Below are 16,008 nucleotides of genomic sequence, written 5' to 3'. Positions count from 1 at the left end.
TTGGTACGAAAGTAGTAGTGTACTCAGACTACGCAGCTCTAAAGTATTTATTGGCTAAAAAGGAATCTAAACCAAGGCTTATACGTTGGATACTGCTACTACAAGAATTTGATTTAGAAATTAAGGATAAGAGTGGTAACCAGAATCTAATGGCAGACCACTTAAGTCGCCTTGAGCACATTAAGCATGACTCCACTCCTATAGCTGATAATTTCCCATTTGATAACCTGCAAGCAGTATCTGAGGTAGTCCCTTGGTATGCACCTGTAGCTAATTATCTAGTTAGCTGCACTTTTCCTCCAAACTTTACTAAGCATCAAAGAGACAAGCTGAAAAGTAAGTCTAAATATTATATATGGGATGACTCATATTTATGGAGATGTGGCACTGACCAGGTAATTAGACGGTGTGTGCCTCAATTAGAATTCCAGTCCATCTTAGAGGCCTGCCACTCATCTGAGAGTGGAGGACATTTTGGCCCTCAAAGAACAGCTAGAAAAATCTTAGAATGTGGATTCTGGTGGCCTACTCTTTTTAGAGACGCTGCTGAATTTTGTAAATCTTGTTTCCCATGCCAAAAATTTGGTAATATATCCATGAGAGATGAGATGCCTCAACAAATTATGCTTTTCTGTGAAGTTTTTGATGTTTGGGGCATTGACTTCATGGGCCCATTTCCAAATTCTAATGGTTACTTTTATATATTGTTAGCTGTGGATTACGTTTCCAAATGGGTGGAAGCGATTCCTACCCGCACTGATGATGCTAACACTGTTTTTTCCTTTGTTAGAAACCACATTATTTGTCGCTTTGGATCCCCACGAGCAATCGTGAGCGATCAAGGCACCCATTTTTATAACAGGAGACTAACAGGATTAATGAAGAAGCATGGGATAATTCATAAAGTTGCAACCGCCTACCATCCTCAGACTAATGGGCAAGCCGAGGTGTCAAACAGAGAGATAAAGTGTATATTACAGAAGATAGTCAAACCTCATAGGAGAGACTGGAGCACCAGGCTACAAGATGCACTTTGGGCATACAGAACAGCATATAAGACACCCATTGGGATGAGTCCCTTTCGCTTAGTCTATGGAAAAGCCTGTCATCTCCCAGTTGAAGTAGAGCACAAATCCTTTTGGGCAGTAAAGGAATGCAATATGGGATTTGAAACTGCCGGAGCTGAGAGGAAGTTGCAACTGCAAGAATTAGAAAGCCTTCGCCTGGAAGCTTATGAGAACTCAAGGCTGTACAAGGAGAAGATGAAGGCTGTACATGATAAGCACATCAAGAGGAGAGAGTTCCAACCTAGGGACTTAGTCTTCCTTTATAAATTTCGACTGAGGCTCATGCCAGGCAAGTTGAGATCAAGATGGGAAGGTCCATATAGAGTAGAGAAGGCCGAGCCGTACGGAGTTTTTCACCAAAGTCATCCTTTAAGCTCTGAACTCATCAAAGTTAATGGACATCGTTTAAAGCTGTACCATGGCGAGAAGTTGAAGAAAAACAAGGAGCTCGAGATCTTCCTCTTGGAAGATCCACACAAAGCCGAAGACTGAGCTAGTAGGGCGTCCAACTTACGGACGTTAAAGCAAAGTGCTAGGTGGGAGACAACCCACCAGGGTATGATCGTTCTTTTCTTTATTCGCAGTTTTTTTTTTTCAATAACTCTTCTCCTTATTCGCACATTTAGCTTGCATCTGCATTTGCATATTTTTATTTCGAAAAAAAAAAATTCACGCGACGCGACCGCATCAATGATGCGTCTGCGTCGCAGGTGGCTCAGAATGAATAAGAAAGTGAATAGAAAGTCATGCTAGAGCATGGCTGGAGGCGCACCTTTGGCACAAATCGCACCACACGTCCGCGTCAGGTAGAAAATTTGCCTCCCACGCGACCGCATCACCCACACAGCCGCATGACCTGAAAATCGACATGAAAATGGTGCATAGCCGAAAGTTATGCTGGAGTGGTGCTGGACTAGCGCTAGATGCACAGCCCTTACGCGAACGCGTGCTCCATGCGTCCGCATGATATCCCAATATTGGCCACTCACGTGGTCACGTGACCCACGCGATCGCGTCACCCATATTTTTGCAAAATAAGCTTTCGAACAGAGACCTGTGCGAGCGCGAGGCTGCCCTCACGCCAGTAGCATAAAACGTGTCACGCGACCTCGTGACTGACGTGACCGCGTCAATCCGAATAAGCGCAATTCGCGCGAACGCATCACCCATGCGTCCGCGTCGCTTGCGCCGCATAGCTTACCCTGATTTGCCAAATATCTTATATTTCTTCTCCCCAAATCCTATTTTCTCTTTTCCCTCCTTATTTCTTCCTTCTTCCTTCTTCCTTCTTTCTCACCTTCTTCTCCCTGTCTCTCATCCCCATTATCAAGGTTTTTCTTTTCTTCTTCTCTTGTTACTTTTCTATTCTTCTTCTTAATTTATGTTTTCTTCTTTTCTTTTCTTTTTACTTGCATTATCCACGTTTCTCTTTTTCTTTCTTTTTCTTTTGATTGGTGTTAGAAATTTAATTAAGTCATTATTTCTCAATATATCCTTGTGGATTGTTGTAAAATTATTTGGCAATTATATATTACTTTTTAAAGGGTTGCTTGCATGTTCAAATTATTATTTTCAATAGTTTATTCATCATGCATGCTACGTGTTTGTGAAAAAAGCCCATATGGCATTATGCATTTTCTACATTATTCTATTCTACTATTCAATGCTTGCTTTTCATAAATTCCCTTTACTATTTTATTAATTTAATTTAATTGTCAATATAAGCGTGATGGTTAGTTTGTTGCGAGTAATAACATATTTAACAAATTAAATTCTTGATCTATGCTACTCATGCCTTTGCCTGCATGCCAATAAACACCTTGCATTTAATTGTCATCAAATGCACTCTCTATATTTCCATTGGTGAAACTTTTCACATGTACTCATGACCATGTGTTAACGACATCCTCTTTACCGTGCATTGATTATCACTTATACCATCCTCTTCCTTGCTCTGCCCCTTTGAATTCATGTTACTTTATTTTTTCCTTTTCAGGATGGCCACCAAGAAAGGAAAAGAGAAAGCTACTCCCAAACTACCAGCAAGAAGAGGAACAAAAAGAGCATTAGTGGCAGAGCCTTCTTCAACTGCAGTCAAACCCTCAACAAAAAGAATCAAGAGGATTATAAAGGTTGATGAAAAAGAAAAAGCCTTCCCAGCAAAGGACACTGCGCGATTTCTCAATCGCTACTGTGAGCAGATGTTCCCTATCCTGGCAGTACAGAGCTACAACAACGAATACCTTCTTATCCTCCTGCCCAATATTGCTACCTTTGTTGAGCCGCAAATTGAACGAAGACAATGGGGTTTCCTCCAGAGACAGCCAAGGTAGGTTAATCTTTCTTGGGTAGTTGAGTTCTACTATAATTTCCACCTGCCAACCCTGTAGTCTATCTATGTACGTCAAAAGCAAGTCCCCATTACAGAAGAGGCCATTCAACGAGCTCTAGATCTTCTCCCTGCTCCAGAAGGATTGGACGCCTTTCAAGAAGCCTCACTCAAGCGCCAGATGTACCAATTTGACTGGGACGTTGTTCTCAGAGTTATCGCACTACTTGGAAGCAGATGGATCTACCGATACCACCATTACCATCCTAAGGGAATATCGGCTTCAGCACTTACCTTGGAGGCTCAAGTATGGGCACAGATTATGTCCCATTATGTCTTTCCGAGCACCCATGAGTCCTCCTTCACTGCAGACATGGCCGTTCTACTATGGTGCATCCTTACAGACCAGCCTCTGAACCAACCAAGACACATCCGGAATGCCATGGGACACGTACAGATTGCGGGCAACTTACCTTTTCCCGTCTTGGTCTCAGATCTCCTACAGAGCTGGGGACACCAAAGCCATGCTTCCATGGGATGATCAGTACGTCCCAAATAGGAAATATATTAGACTTCCAGCAGCCACTACTAGCCAGCCTACAGAACCGGTTGAGGACATTCCTCCTTCCATACCACAAGGACCTACAACAACCCAACTGCTCTATCAGATACTTGAAAAGTTGGATTGGCAGGAACAGAAAGCAAAGCTAAGAGAGCGCCGTAACAAGCGCCAATTCACATACCTTAAGGAGCTGATTATTGGAAAATTCAAGGAGTCAAACACCCCAGACTCCACTTCCTTTACTAGCACAGGGAGCCATGACGGTCCCGACTGTGGAGATACTGCCACCAGCCCACCTTTGTTCCTGACAGATGGCACCGAGGACGGTGCAAAGCCTTAAGTGTGGGGAGGTCGATCAGTACGTGACTTCCGGAGGTAATTTCTCTTCCCTAACACCAATATATTAGGATATTTAGTTAGTTTTTCTTTTGTAGAATAGGATAAATTTCATAGTAATAGATTAGTTGCATGCATGTTCTACTTGATTGAAAAGACAATAAGTTTCTTCTAAGACCCTATCTTTAGAACAAAATTTCACTAATTTTAATCAAAACTTTTATGTTAAAATTTGCTTGAAGTTGTATTTGGAACATGATTTTTTGGCTAAAGAACACACAACCTACAAGATTTGAGCCCAAACGCATGGTTATATTATTTAACCATAATTATTTTATTCTTGTGTGTTTACTTCTATATGATTGTAATCTACATTTTGTTTCATCCTATATGTCCAATGTTAAATATATTTATATGTTTGCATATGATTGAGGCCATTACTTGTTTAAACTCACTTATCCAAATTAAGCCTACCCTTTCAATTACCTTTGTTAACCACTTTGAGCCTTTAAATCCCATTTGTTATGTATTTTACCACATTACTAGCCTTAAGCGGAAAAACAATTTTATACCCCAATTGAATCTTTAGTTAGGTTAAGATAGAATTATGTGTGTTAATTAAGTATGGGAAATTGTGGGAACAAAAGATAATAAGGGAATGTGTCATGATAATATAATGGGAATTTGGGTACCTACTCATGTGAAACTATAAGAATAAATATATTTATGTGCATTGATTAGCTATGTTTATTTTTTATGTTTATGTTGAAAAAAAATCCAAAAATATTCAATAAATAAATAAGGGGACAAAATTACCCCAATGTTAAGTTAAGAATTCAAAGATCAATGCATGTATGATAAAATTAAAATAAAAAGTTGATACATGAGTATGGAATGTGAAAGAGAAATTTTGGGTAGCTAGGTGTGAATTTTAAGTTATATAGAACATATATATGTTGGGTTAAAGCTTGGGCTAATTAAAGATTCGATTTATAAGCTTACTTAGCCATATATGTACCCTTACCCTTACCTTGGCCTCATTACAACCTTGAAAAGACCTCATGATATTTGCATTGATATATTAATTGTTGTTGATTAGTTAGGTGAAGAACAAAAAAATTAGAAAGCATGATTAGAGAAGGATAGAGTGATTGCCCTATACACTAGAGAGATTAGAGTGTACATACATCATCAGTGAGGGTTCAATGCTTAAAATTCTATGTTCCTTGCTTTCATGAGCTACCTTCTTGCATTTTTTTATCTGTTCTTACTGTATAAGAATTGAATTAGTGGAGTTTGATTTGTAATTGTCTTGAAGAACCTATTTACTTTTGATCAAGTAGATAAGAATCATATAGTTGCATTCATATATATAGGTTGCACTGCATTACATGAGTTTTACATGTTCCTACTCATTTATTTTATATCTTTCAACTAAGCATGAGGACATGCTAATGTTTAAGTGTGGGGAGGTTGCTAAACCACTATTTTATGGTTTATATTGTGCTTAATTGTATGGTTTTATCAATTCTTTACCCACTTATTCATATGATTGGCATGCATTTATATTTCCTTCTTAAAATTATTACATGATTGAATATTTGCTTTCTAAAGACTTTTAATTATGTATTTTAATTCTCCTTCATTCCATTAGATGCCGTGATCTATGTGTTAAGTGTTTCAAGCTTTATAGGGCATGAATGACTTGGAGATTGGAAAGGAAGGTTGCAAAAATGGAAGAAACACAAGAAATTGAGGAGATGACCAGCGAGAAGTGACGCGGACGCATAGCTGACGCGACCGCACTACATAGAGGAAATCGCAGTGACGCGGACGCATGGCTCACGCGACCGTGCGGATTGGAACTGCACAAGTGACGCGGGGGCGTAGGCGACGCGCACGCGTGGCAAGGCAAAACGCCGAATGACGCGTCCGCATGAATGACATGATCGCGTGACATGCGCGATCTGCAGAATCTGCAGAATTTGCTGGGGGCGATTTTGGGCCCTGTTTTGACCCAATTTTTGGCCCAAAAAAGCAGACTAGAGCCAAAGAACTTGGAGAAACGAAGAACAACAATTCATTACAGACAATTCTCAGTTTTAAATCTAGTTTTACTCCTCCTCTAGGTTTTCTCTCTACACATTCATAGTTCTTAGGATTTTATTTTTATTAATTTTCCCATTGGGATATTGAGAAGAGTTATTACCTCAGCAAGACTTCGTCATTCTAGCTTGTTTTCTTTACCTGTCTATTACTCTTCCATGTCCTTTGTTTATTCAGAATTACTATTGGATTATTTTTAGAGTTTATTAATATAAGAACTATTTTTATTTTTAATTGGTCTTTTTATTATTATTTATCATGTCTTTCTTTATTTCCCTTTCCTATGTTATGAATTCTACATTCACAATGAGCGAGTAGTTCCATAACTTGGATGGGAGTTGATTGAAGGGAAGACCTTGTGTTGGAATGCTTAAAAGAAAAATTGTAATTGGGTTTATTGTTGGATTACTCTCTAGTCACTGACACCAATCCTTCCAAGTAAGCGGATTGGGACTTGGGAATAGAAATAGCTTTCCAACTTGTTTGACTTTCCCTTACCTAGTAAGGGATAACTAAACAGAACAACCCTCAATTATCAATTAATCTTGAGAGTACTCCAACAAGAATAGGACTTCCAACTAATCTACTCTCAGCCAAGGTTTTTATTTAAAATTACATAAATTCTCCAATTTAATTTCCCGTTATTCAACTCAAACCATTTTTGAAAACATCTGATTAATAAAATAGCACATCTCTCTGCAACTCGTTGGGAGACGACCTGGGACTCATACTCCTAGTATTTTAATTTAAATTTTGTGACAACCCTTCTAAATTGATAAGCGGATTTCTGGTTGGTTAAGAACTGTACTTGCAACGTATCTCTTCTAATAATTTCTTAACTCGCCAATTTTTGCCACGTCACGTGCCTAGCGCAAAATGGCAGCGACACGTACGCATGGACAATGCGGACGCGTGCCTTGAGCAGAACACAAATGACGCGTACGCATGACAAGTAAAAACTCCAAACCATGCAAACGTGTGACCCACGTGCACGTGTGACGAACGTCACATGCAGAAAATTGCAAAAGTCTCCCCCAGTTATTTCTTGGCCCTTTTTCGGGCCAAATCCAAGCCCAGAAATATAGAATAGAAGCCAGAGAATAGGGGAATCAACAAGAACAATTGAGACAACTTCATTATTCACAAATTGAGGATTAGATGTAGTTTTTAGAGAGAGAGGCTCTCTCATCTCTCTTAGGTTTTAGAATTAGGATTTCTCTTATTTTATGATTACTTCTCTTCAATCACAGGCTCAATGTTCCTTTAATTTATTTTCTACTTTTATTTATTCTATTACTTTAATTGATATTTTTATTTTCAATTTGGTTTATGAACTCCATGTTAGGATTGATTTTCTTAATTAATACATATTGAGGTATTTCAGATTTATAATTGTTTTATTCAGTTATTGATGCTTTTAATTTAATTTAGATTTTTCTCCTTTTTGCTTTGGTTAAGTAATTGGTAACACTTGAGTTGACAAACTCAGCAGTTGATTGAGATTTGGGAATTGCTGATTGATTTCGATCACTCTAAAGCTAGTCTTTCCACAGGAGTTGACTAGGACTTGAGGATCAAATTAATTAGTCCACTTGACTTTCCTTTATTTAGTGAGGGTTAACTAAGTGGGAGCAAAATCCAATTCTCATCACACCTGATAAGGATAACTATGATGGGATTTCCAGTTCTCACACCTTACCAAGAGTCTTCTTTTTAATTATTAATTTATTTTTCTTGCTATTTAAATTACTTGTTCCCTATTTCAAAAACCGAAAAATACCCAATTTTATAACCAATAATAAATCATACTTCCCTGCAATTCCTTGAGAAGACGACCCGAGGTTTAAATACCTCGGTTATAATTTTTATTGGGTTTTGTTACTTGTGACAACCAAAGTTTTTGTACGAAAGGATTCTTTGCTGGTTTAGAAACTATACTTACAACGTGATTATTTTTATAAAAATTCTTTACCAGCAGGAATTCAGTTCGTCAAAATGGCGCCGTTGCCGGGGAATTGCAATTGTGTGCCTTATTATTGGTTATTGTAATATTTTGCTTGTTTATTTGTTTTTATTTTTTGTTTTTAATTTTTATTATCTACTATGAGTTCTTACCCCAGTCGCTTTGAGTTTGGTTCTAATCTTGTTGCAAGGAATAGAAGCTATAACAGAAACATGCATCAAGGTCAAAACAATCAAAGATGGAAGGCGCCACAAGGATCTGATCAACCCTTTCGGTGACAACACCTTCCAAAATACCATGGACAACGATCATTCTACAACGCATGCCAAGATAATAGATACGGTGGACCTTCTCGTGACAACCAACTCCCACCAGTTTACTATGGTCAGAAGCCATTCCAAGGTGTGTACGAAGATAAAAGATATGGTGGACCCCCTTGTGGTTACCAAGAAGTCCCTTCATACGCCTATAAACCACCTCTTTAATATAGCTATGAACCACCACACTCACAAGCCACCTACCCACACTTACCTCCATATGCCCCTAACCCTTACCCACCCTAATTCCAATCCAATTACTCCCAAGAATCACCACATCTATATGCAACATGTCCATATCCATCAACCCGAGAATCACAGGAACGTCTCAAGAAAATAGTGGATAAATTTCATGCAACCCTTCACCAATTGGATCAAGCGATAAATCGATTAGCTTCCCGATGTTCGAACACTCAAGGAACCCCATGGCTTCATGTGGGCAATCTAATGAAGAACGTAGCATGAAGGAAATACTGAAAACTCCAGTGGACAGTATGGAGCATGACTTTGTGCTGGAACAAGTGGAGGAAGTTGAAATTATCGAAGAAGAAGAATTGGTTGAAGACTTAGAAGACGTTGAACCTCTATGGGAACTAAGAATTATGAAAAATTTCGCCAAGCAGTTTGCAATCGATGCTAAGGAGGATAGTGCACAACTCCCGAAGCATGTATTTTATGAAGAGCTGAACGGAACAGATCAAGAAGTAAGTTTCCTTGGTACTGATAACTATGAATCAAGTTATCCTAGTAATGAACTTGTATCCACAAGTGAATTCTCTGAGATTGAAGAATCTTCCCCAAGTGAATACGAAGATGATGCGGAGGTAGACTTTTCTCAACCTCCAGTTTATGACTTAAGTGATGAGGAAGATATCGAAGACTTTGATCAAGACGTGGTTGCAGTTGAAGAAGTTTTCAAAGAAGTGGAGTAATTCACAAAAGAATACAAGGGAGTAGAGCTTGCAAAACCACTGGAAACACCTATCCCAAGGCCATTACCACCCAATACAAACTTCAAGTGGGTAAAATCCTTAGCCTTTATCTTTACTTTTCCCCTTGAATATGGTTTGCTTGAAACAGATGTCCAGCTTAGAGCTCTTTGCGGCTTTAAGAGTAAGAAAAAAATGGATCGCACTCAAAGTTGGTATGTAAGATTCAATAAAGCTCCACGCTTCAATTTGAAGTACAAGGATTGGTTTCGAGTTCGATTGAATGGGTCTTGGAGGACATTCGGTCATCTTAGTGAGAATTCAAATTCCGTACTACTCGGCTGGAAAACTGTAGATCAAGACAAAGATGGGTACAGAAGCAAGGTTTGGGACCCTGGAATTTATCCTGACAATCACTACCCCTGGAGCCTAAAAACCTCCTTTGATTTGCTCAAAGTCTTTATATGCCTAGTTTGGGACCCCAGAGACTATTGGAATTCCAAACAATGGTAGAGATATTTGGATGAATTCAAACACAAGCCACCATAACAAGTAACTCACCAGAATGTCCAACTTAAGGACTTATGTCCCCCAATTTGTAAGACACTGACATAAATACTCCTAATATTTGTTAACGACAATCATACCCTCGAAAAATTTAAAAACGCTACAAATCTGCCCAACCGTGAGGAGAACCCTTCTCTGTTAAATGGAGCTTGGTGATGTGGCAAACAAAATTCCAGCGTGGCATTCGTATTAAGATCTCAATTCAACTCTCTTCATCTGCTCTATCAACATCTTTCGATCTCTGTGTGTCATCTCAGTCTCAACACTGGTAAACCTCCCTTTCAAGACTCCACATGCATTGCATACTACTGTGCCATTCTTAGAGCATTCTTCCACCCCAACAGATTCCTCATTCGTTTCGTCCATCCACTGAAAATAACGGCACCCAGTGTTCTTCGTCTGCCCAACACAAAAACCATTCATCAAGCTCAATTGTCAAGGGGGGAACAAATAAAGCAGAAAATTCATACATACCTTCCATAGAGGACACCTGAAGAACCATCTTCCTGGGTTTCTCCTCGTCTTCGACTTCAACGCCACCACCTGAAGACAGCAGAAGCATGTCCCATCATATAGCTTGCTCACATGTTCTTCGTGGCCTTCAGAGCTACTATTTTTCATAGACTGTGTCCTTCGATTACAACTAGACATGACTTTGCTTCCACCATGCATGACAATGGTTAGGGTTTTGCTTTTTGCTGAAATTGGGAAAAACGTTCTCTCTCAATCATATATAAGGGAGAAAAGGGATTGAAGCCCTTTACGGAGGCCATGTTAAAATTTTGTTTGCCACATCACCAAGCTCCGTTTAATGAAGAAGGGTTGTCTTCACGGTTGGACAGATTTGTAGCATTTTTAATTTTTTCGAGGATATGATTGTCGTTAACAAATATTAGGGGTATTTATGTCAGTGTTTTACAAATTTGGGGACATAATTAGTAATTTACTCTTAATTTTATTTTATTTTGTTTGTTTTTAAGTTTTATTTTATTCTATTTTATTAAACTTTGAATTATTCATAACATCCATATTAGCATTGTATTTTGCATCCTGCATAAAAAAAATGCACCCCACGCGTGCGCATGGGCCACGCGTGCGCATGGGCCACGCGTGGGCGTCGATTCAAAATCGACATAACAATCCAACGCCCAGAAAGTTGGGCTGGAATCATGCGGCTGGTATGCATTAGGCACAATTTTGGCCACGCGGTTGCGTCAGGGACGTGAACACGTCACTTTCACTTCACACACACCACGTAATAGCGTGGGCGACGCGTACGCGTCGCGTAGTAATCATTTCCCCTAAATGGAAACAGAAAGTTGCGCCAAAACGACACTGGAATTGTGCGTTTAGCACAATTCTGAGCGATGCGTACGTGTTCCCCACGCGTACGCATCCCTTTCATTATCCATCAATCGTGCGATCGCGTCAATGACGTGTTCGCATCATAGCCTTTCCGCCCTAAGCACGCGTTCGCGTGACCCACGCGTCCGTGTGGATTTGATTCCAGTTACCCCCTTCGACACGGAACCCTACCTCTTTCGCATCCCAAAACCCCCTGTTCCCCTCTGCACTCTCCCTCTTCCCCCTCTGAAACCACCGGCTACCACGCCCCCACAGCCCTCACCCTCCTCACCCTCTTTCTCTCTTTCCACCCATAACCCCCCTTTTCTTCACCAAGACAGCCACACCACCCTGCCTCCACCAAACCGCCACCGTGCCGCCTCCCAACGCCGCCGTGTCACCACCGCTACTACCACACCACCACCATCTCTCTGAGCCTAAATTTTGTCCTCTGCCCACCAGGTTCCGCTAAACGCCGATTCTGTTCCCAGTTTTTAATTAATTCAGCATATTTTTTAATTATGTTCAAATTAGGATAGTTAGAGATGCATGATCGTAGTGGATTTTAGGTGGTTAGGTAGCTAGGATGTGGTTAGTGGATTTAGGCCTGATAATTGTGCCGTTCTTGTTACCTGTTTTATCTGTTTTGCAATTTTGAATTTGCTGTGATGATAATGTTGTTCATATGCTGCTCTTTACTAATTCTTTCATGCAGATTGAGTTTGTTTATTCTGATTTCTTGTAAATTACTATTTGTTACTCTTTTCTGCACTACCTTATTATCAAATGAACTGTTTTTGCTACTGTTTATTACCCGGGAAAGTCCAATTTTTAGCCGAAATGCTGTCCAATTTTTTTTTAGCAAATTGTTTCACACATCTCCCATTCATGAATTAGTTTTGGCACTTTCAAGTTTTGCATTAAATGGTTTTAACCAAGGCAATTCATGAATGCACGGGCTAGCTTTCTTATTCTTTCTGATTCCCTTATTCATTTAATAACATTATTGATGATTTCACTTTAATTTTGTATTTCTTTTCTACGATTAATCATCAATAATCTGCAAGATTTACTTGAATTTGAGTTACTTGTTATTCAAATTTGTGCAATTTTAGTTAATTGGGAACCACAACACCATGCCACTTACTTTAACTTCATTTTTAACTCTTAACTACTTTAACTTTCTAACTTTTCTATTAGCTTTCAACTAAACACTTTAAAACCACTTCAAGGCATGATTACTGTTTTTTCAAATTAACAACAATTCCACACATCATACATTTTGGATTGTAAATTTTTCTTCTCCAATTTTTAACTTGCATACAATCCAAAATTTTACATCTATTTAACTCAATTCACGCTTATATTGCTACTTTATTCCTCCTTTCCTCTCTATGCTTATATTGATAAATCCTATTTGCTTACCTGTTTTCCTGCTTTAATTCTTAAACTGTATCCTGGAACTTCTACTTTTCAGGATGTCTGACCCTAAAAGCAAAGGAAAGGGCAAGGCAACCACAGGCAAAAGGAAAAGAGGAGAATCCTTTACTTCTATATTGGATATCCTCTGTGATGATTCTTGGCGGGAAAAGAATTTTACCCCACAGGAAAAGGATGATCAATTGGTGCCTGCCACTGACCCAGTAAAGTTTGCCAACAGATACTGTGAACTGAAGTATCCGGTCTTTGCATCTTCTAGGAACCTATACTTGGAAAAGACCCTGAAAATTCTAGAAGAACTCAAACAATACACCTCAGAACAAATTAAACAGAGAGGCTGATTCTTCTTGGAGAGGAATTTGACAGATGGTTACCAAAAGGCTGAAGAGGATATGAGATTCATGAGATTTGACTGGGACACAGTGAAGAGGACTATAGCTCTTGATCCTACCGTCCCTTGGGTCATGGGTAAGACAACAACAAACCCAAAGGGCATAAAGCTTATCTACCTGAACAATGAGGCTCGGTTTTGGCAGGAGATTCTGAGTAATTACGTGATGCCGAGCACTCATGAGACTAAGGTACCAGCTGCCATGATTACCCTCATCTGGTGTGTGATGGAGGGCAAGGACCTATATCTTTCCCGCTATATCCGGTATTACATGGCCAGGGTCCATGTTAGAGGCACTCTCCCCATTCCCTACTTGATTACTCAGTTGGGCCGCCGAGCTGAGGTGCCTTGGGAGATTGCTGATGAAAAGCCAACCGCCACAGACTGCAAGAAGATTATCCCTCACAGCAGGAAGTTCCAGGCTTTGGGCTACCGACCACCCTTTCTCACTGACTCTGTTGAGGCTGCTACATCCTCTGCTGCCCCTTCACCTACTGCCCCAGCCACCACTGCACCCTCACCTGCTCCCGAGCCCATTTATCACCTCGTGCACCGACTCTTCACACGCTTGGATCGTATGGAGCGTCGCAACAAGTGACACTATGAGCACTTAAAATTGATGATCCGATTCGACAGTGACATCACCTGCGAGCCTGACACACCATTGGAGCTATCTGATGCGGAGGCGGACGATCATGAGGAGGATGCACGTTGATAAACCCCATATTTAGGGTTTATCTTGTGCTTCATTTGAAGGATTTTATCACCTTTTACCCACATTTACACAATGAAATAGCATGGTTTCATGATTGTCTCCCAATTTGTGCTTAAGTGTGAAAACATGCTTTCTAGGTCCTTAATTGTTGATTTTAACTCACCATTGATTCCACTAGATGCCTTGATTTGTTTGTTAAGTGATTTCAGGTTGATAGGGCTAGGAATGGATCAAAGGAGTGAAGAGGGAAGCATGCAAGGTGGAGAAATCATGAAAAGCCAAAGATTTGAGAAACATCGTCCACGCGCACGCGCACGGTACCCGCACGCGTGGATTGTGAAAACTCTTCAAGGGGCGCGTACGTGCACTATACGCGTACGCGCTGATGGGCGCACGTGATTTTTTAAATAGAAAATGTGCCCAGCGATTTCTGAGAGCTGTGGGGCCCAATTTCAACCAACTTTGGCGCCAAAATGCATATAAGGACCAAGGATTGAAGGGGGAAGGAATCATTCACTCATTTTTACTCATTCACACACATTAGGATTAGTTTAGAGTAGTTTTAGATAGAGAAGCTCTCACTTTTCTCTAGAATTAGGAGTAGGTTAGATCTAGCTTAGGATTTCTTAGATCTAGGTTAATTTCATGCTTTGATTTACTTTTTCTTTTGCAATTCTTCTTCTTCTACCTTTCCTCTCTCTAGTTTTGCATTTAATTCTTGTAATCCTTTACTTTTATGTTGATGCACTTTTATTCTTTTATTTCTCTTTAATGCAATTTATATTTTCATGTTCCTTTATTATTCATTTGATTTGTTGTTGTTTAATTCCTTGTAATTGAGTAGTGTAGATTTACATTCCTTGCAATTTTACTATGCTTTCCTTTTAGGCCTTCCAAGTGTTTGATAAAATTCTTGGTTGGATTTTAGAGTATAATTTTATGCTCTTGGTTTGGGAAGGTAACTTAGGAACTCTTGAGTTACTAATGTCCAAGTGATTGACGATTGGGAGCCATTAACGCTAGATCTCACTAATTGATTTGATGTAGAACTAGGACTTATGGACTTGGATTGACATAGCTCACTTGAATTTTCTCTACTATTAGTTAGGGGTTAACTTAGTGGGGTTGGTCCTTGCCAATTCTCATGTTGTGGTTAGTGATTAGGATAGAGATATTTGACCACCAAACCTTGCCAAGACCTCTTTAGTTGTTTGTTTATTTTCATTTTCATTTACTTTTCATGCCTCTTATCAAAAACCCCAAATATAACTCATAACGAATAACAAGACACTTTATTGCAATTCCTAGGGAGAACGACCCGAGGTTCTAATACTTCGGTTTATAAATTTAGGGGTTTGTACTAGTGACAAACAAATTTTTGTTTGAAAGGATTAATGTTGGTTTAGAAACTATACTTGCAACGAAGATTTATTTGTGAATTCTAAACCACACAAAAGTCCTCTCATCACACGTGCAGAGGCTAAGCAGTGATACGCGAAAAACTTGTCTCACAACAAATTTCCTTTGGCAAGTGTACCAAATTCGTCGTCAAGTAAAAACTCACAATAGAGTGAGGTCGAATCCCACAAAGATTGATTGATCAAGCAACTTTAATTAGAAGAATGTTCTAGTTGAGCGAACCAGAATTTGAGTTGAGAATTTGACAACTCAAGTGTTACCAATTACCTAACCAAAGCCAAAAGGAAGAAAATATCTAAATTAAATTAAACGCATTAATATAAATAAAGCAAAGCAATCTTAAATCTGAAATACCTAAAATAATATTAAATAAAATATGCAAATCTTAAGATGAAAAGTTCATATGCCAATTGGGCAACATATCTAATACAAGCATTGAAGCATCTGAAAGTAAAAAGAGGAATATAAAGTAAAAGGAATATTAAACCTGGGATTGAGAGTCACTCCTAAAACTAAGAGAAAT

Source organism: Arachis hypogaea, chromosome 18, assembly GCF_003086295.3.
Source record: "Arachis hypogaea cultivar Tifrunner chromosome 18, arahy.Tifrunner.gnm2.J5K5, whole genome shotgun sequence".
NCBI classification, from domain to species: domain Eukaryota; kingdom Viridiplantae; phylum Streptophyta; class Magnoliopsida; order Fabales; family Fabaceae; genus Arachis; species Arachis hypogaea.
Note: the sequence above shows the minus strand (reverse complement) of the source record.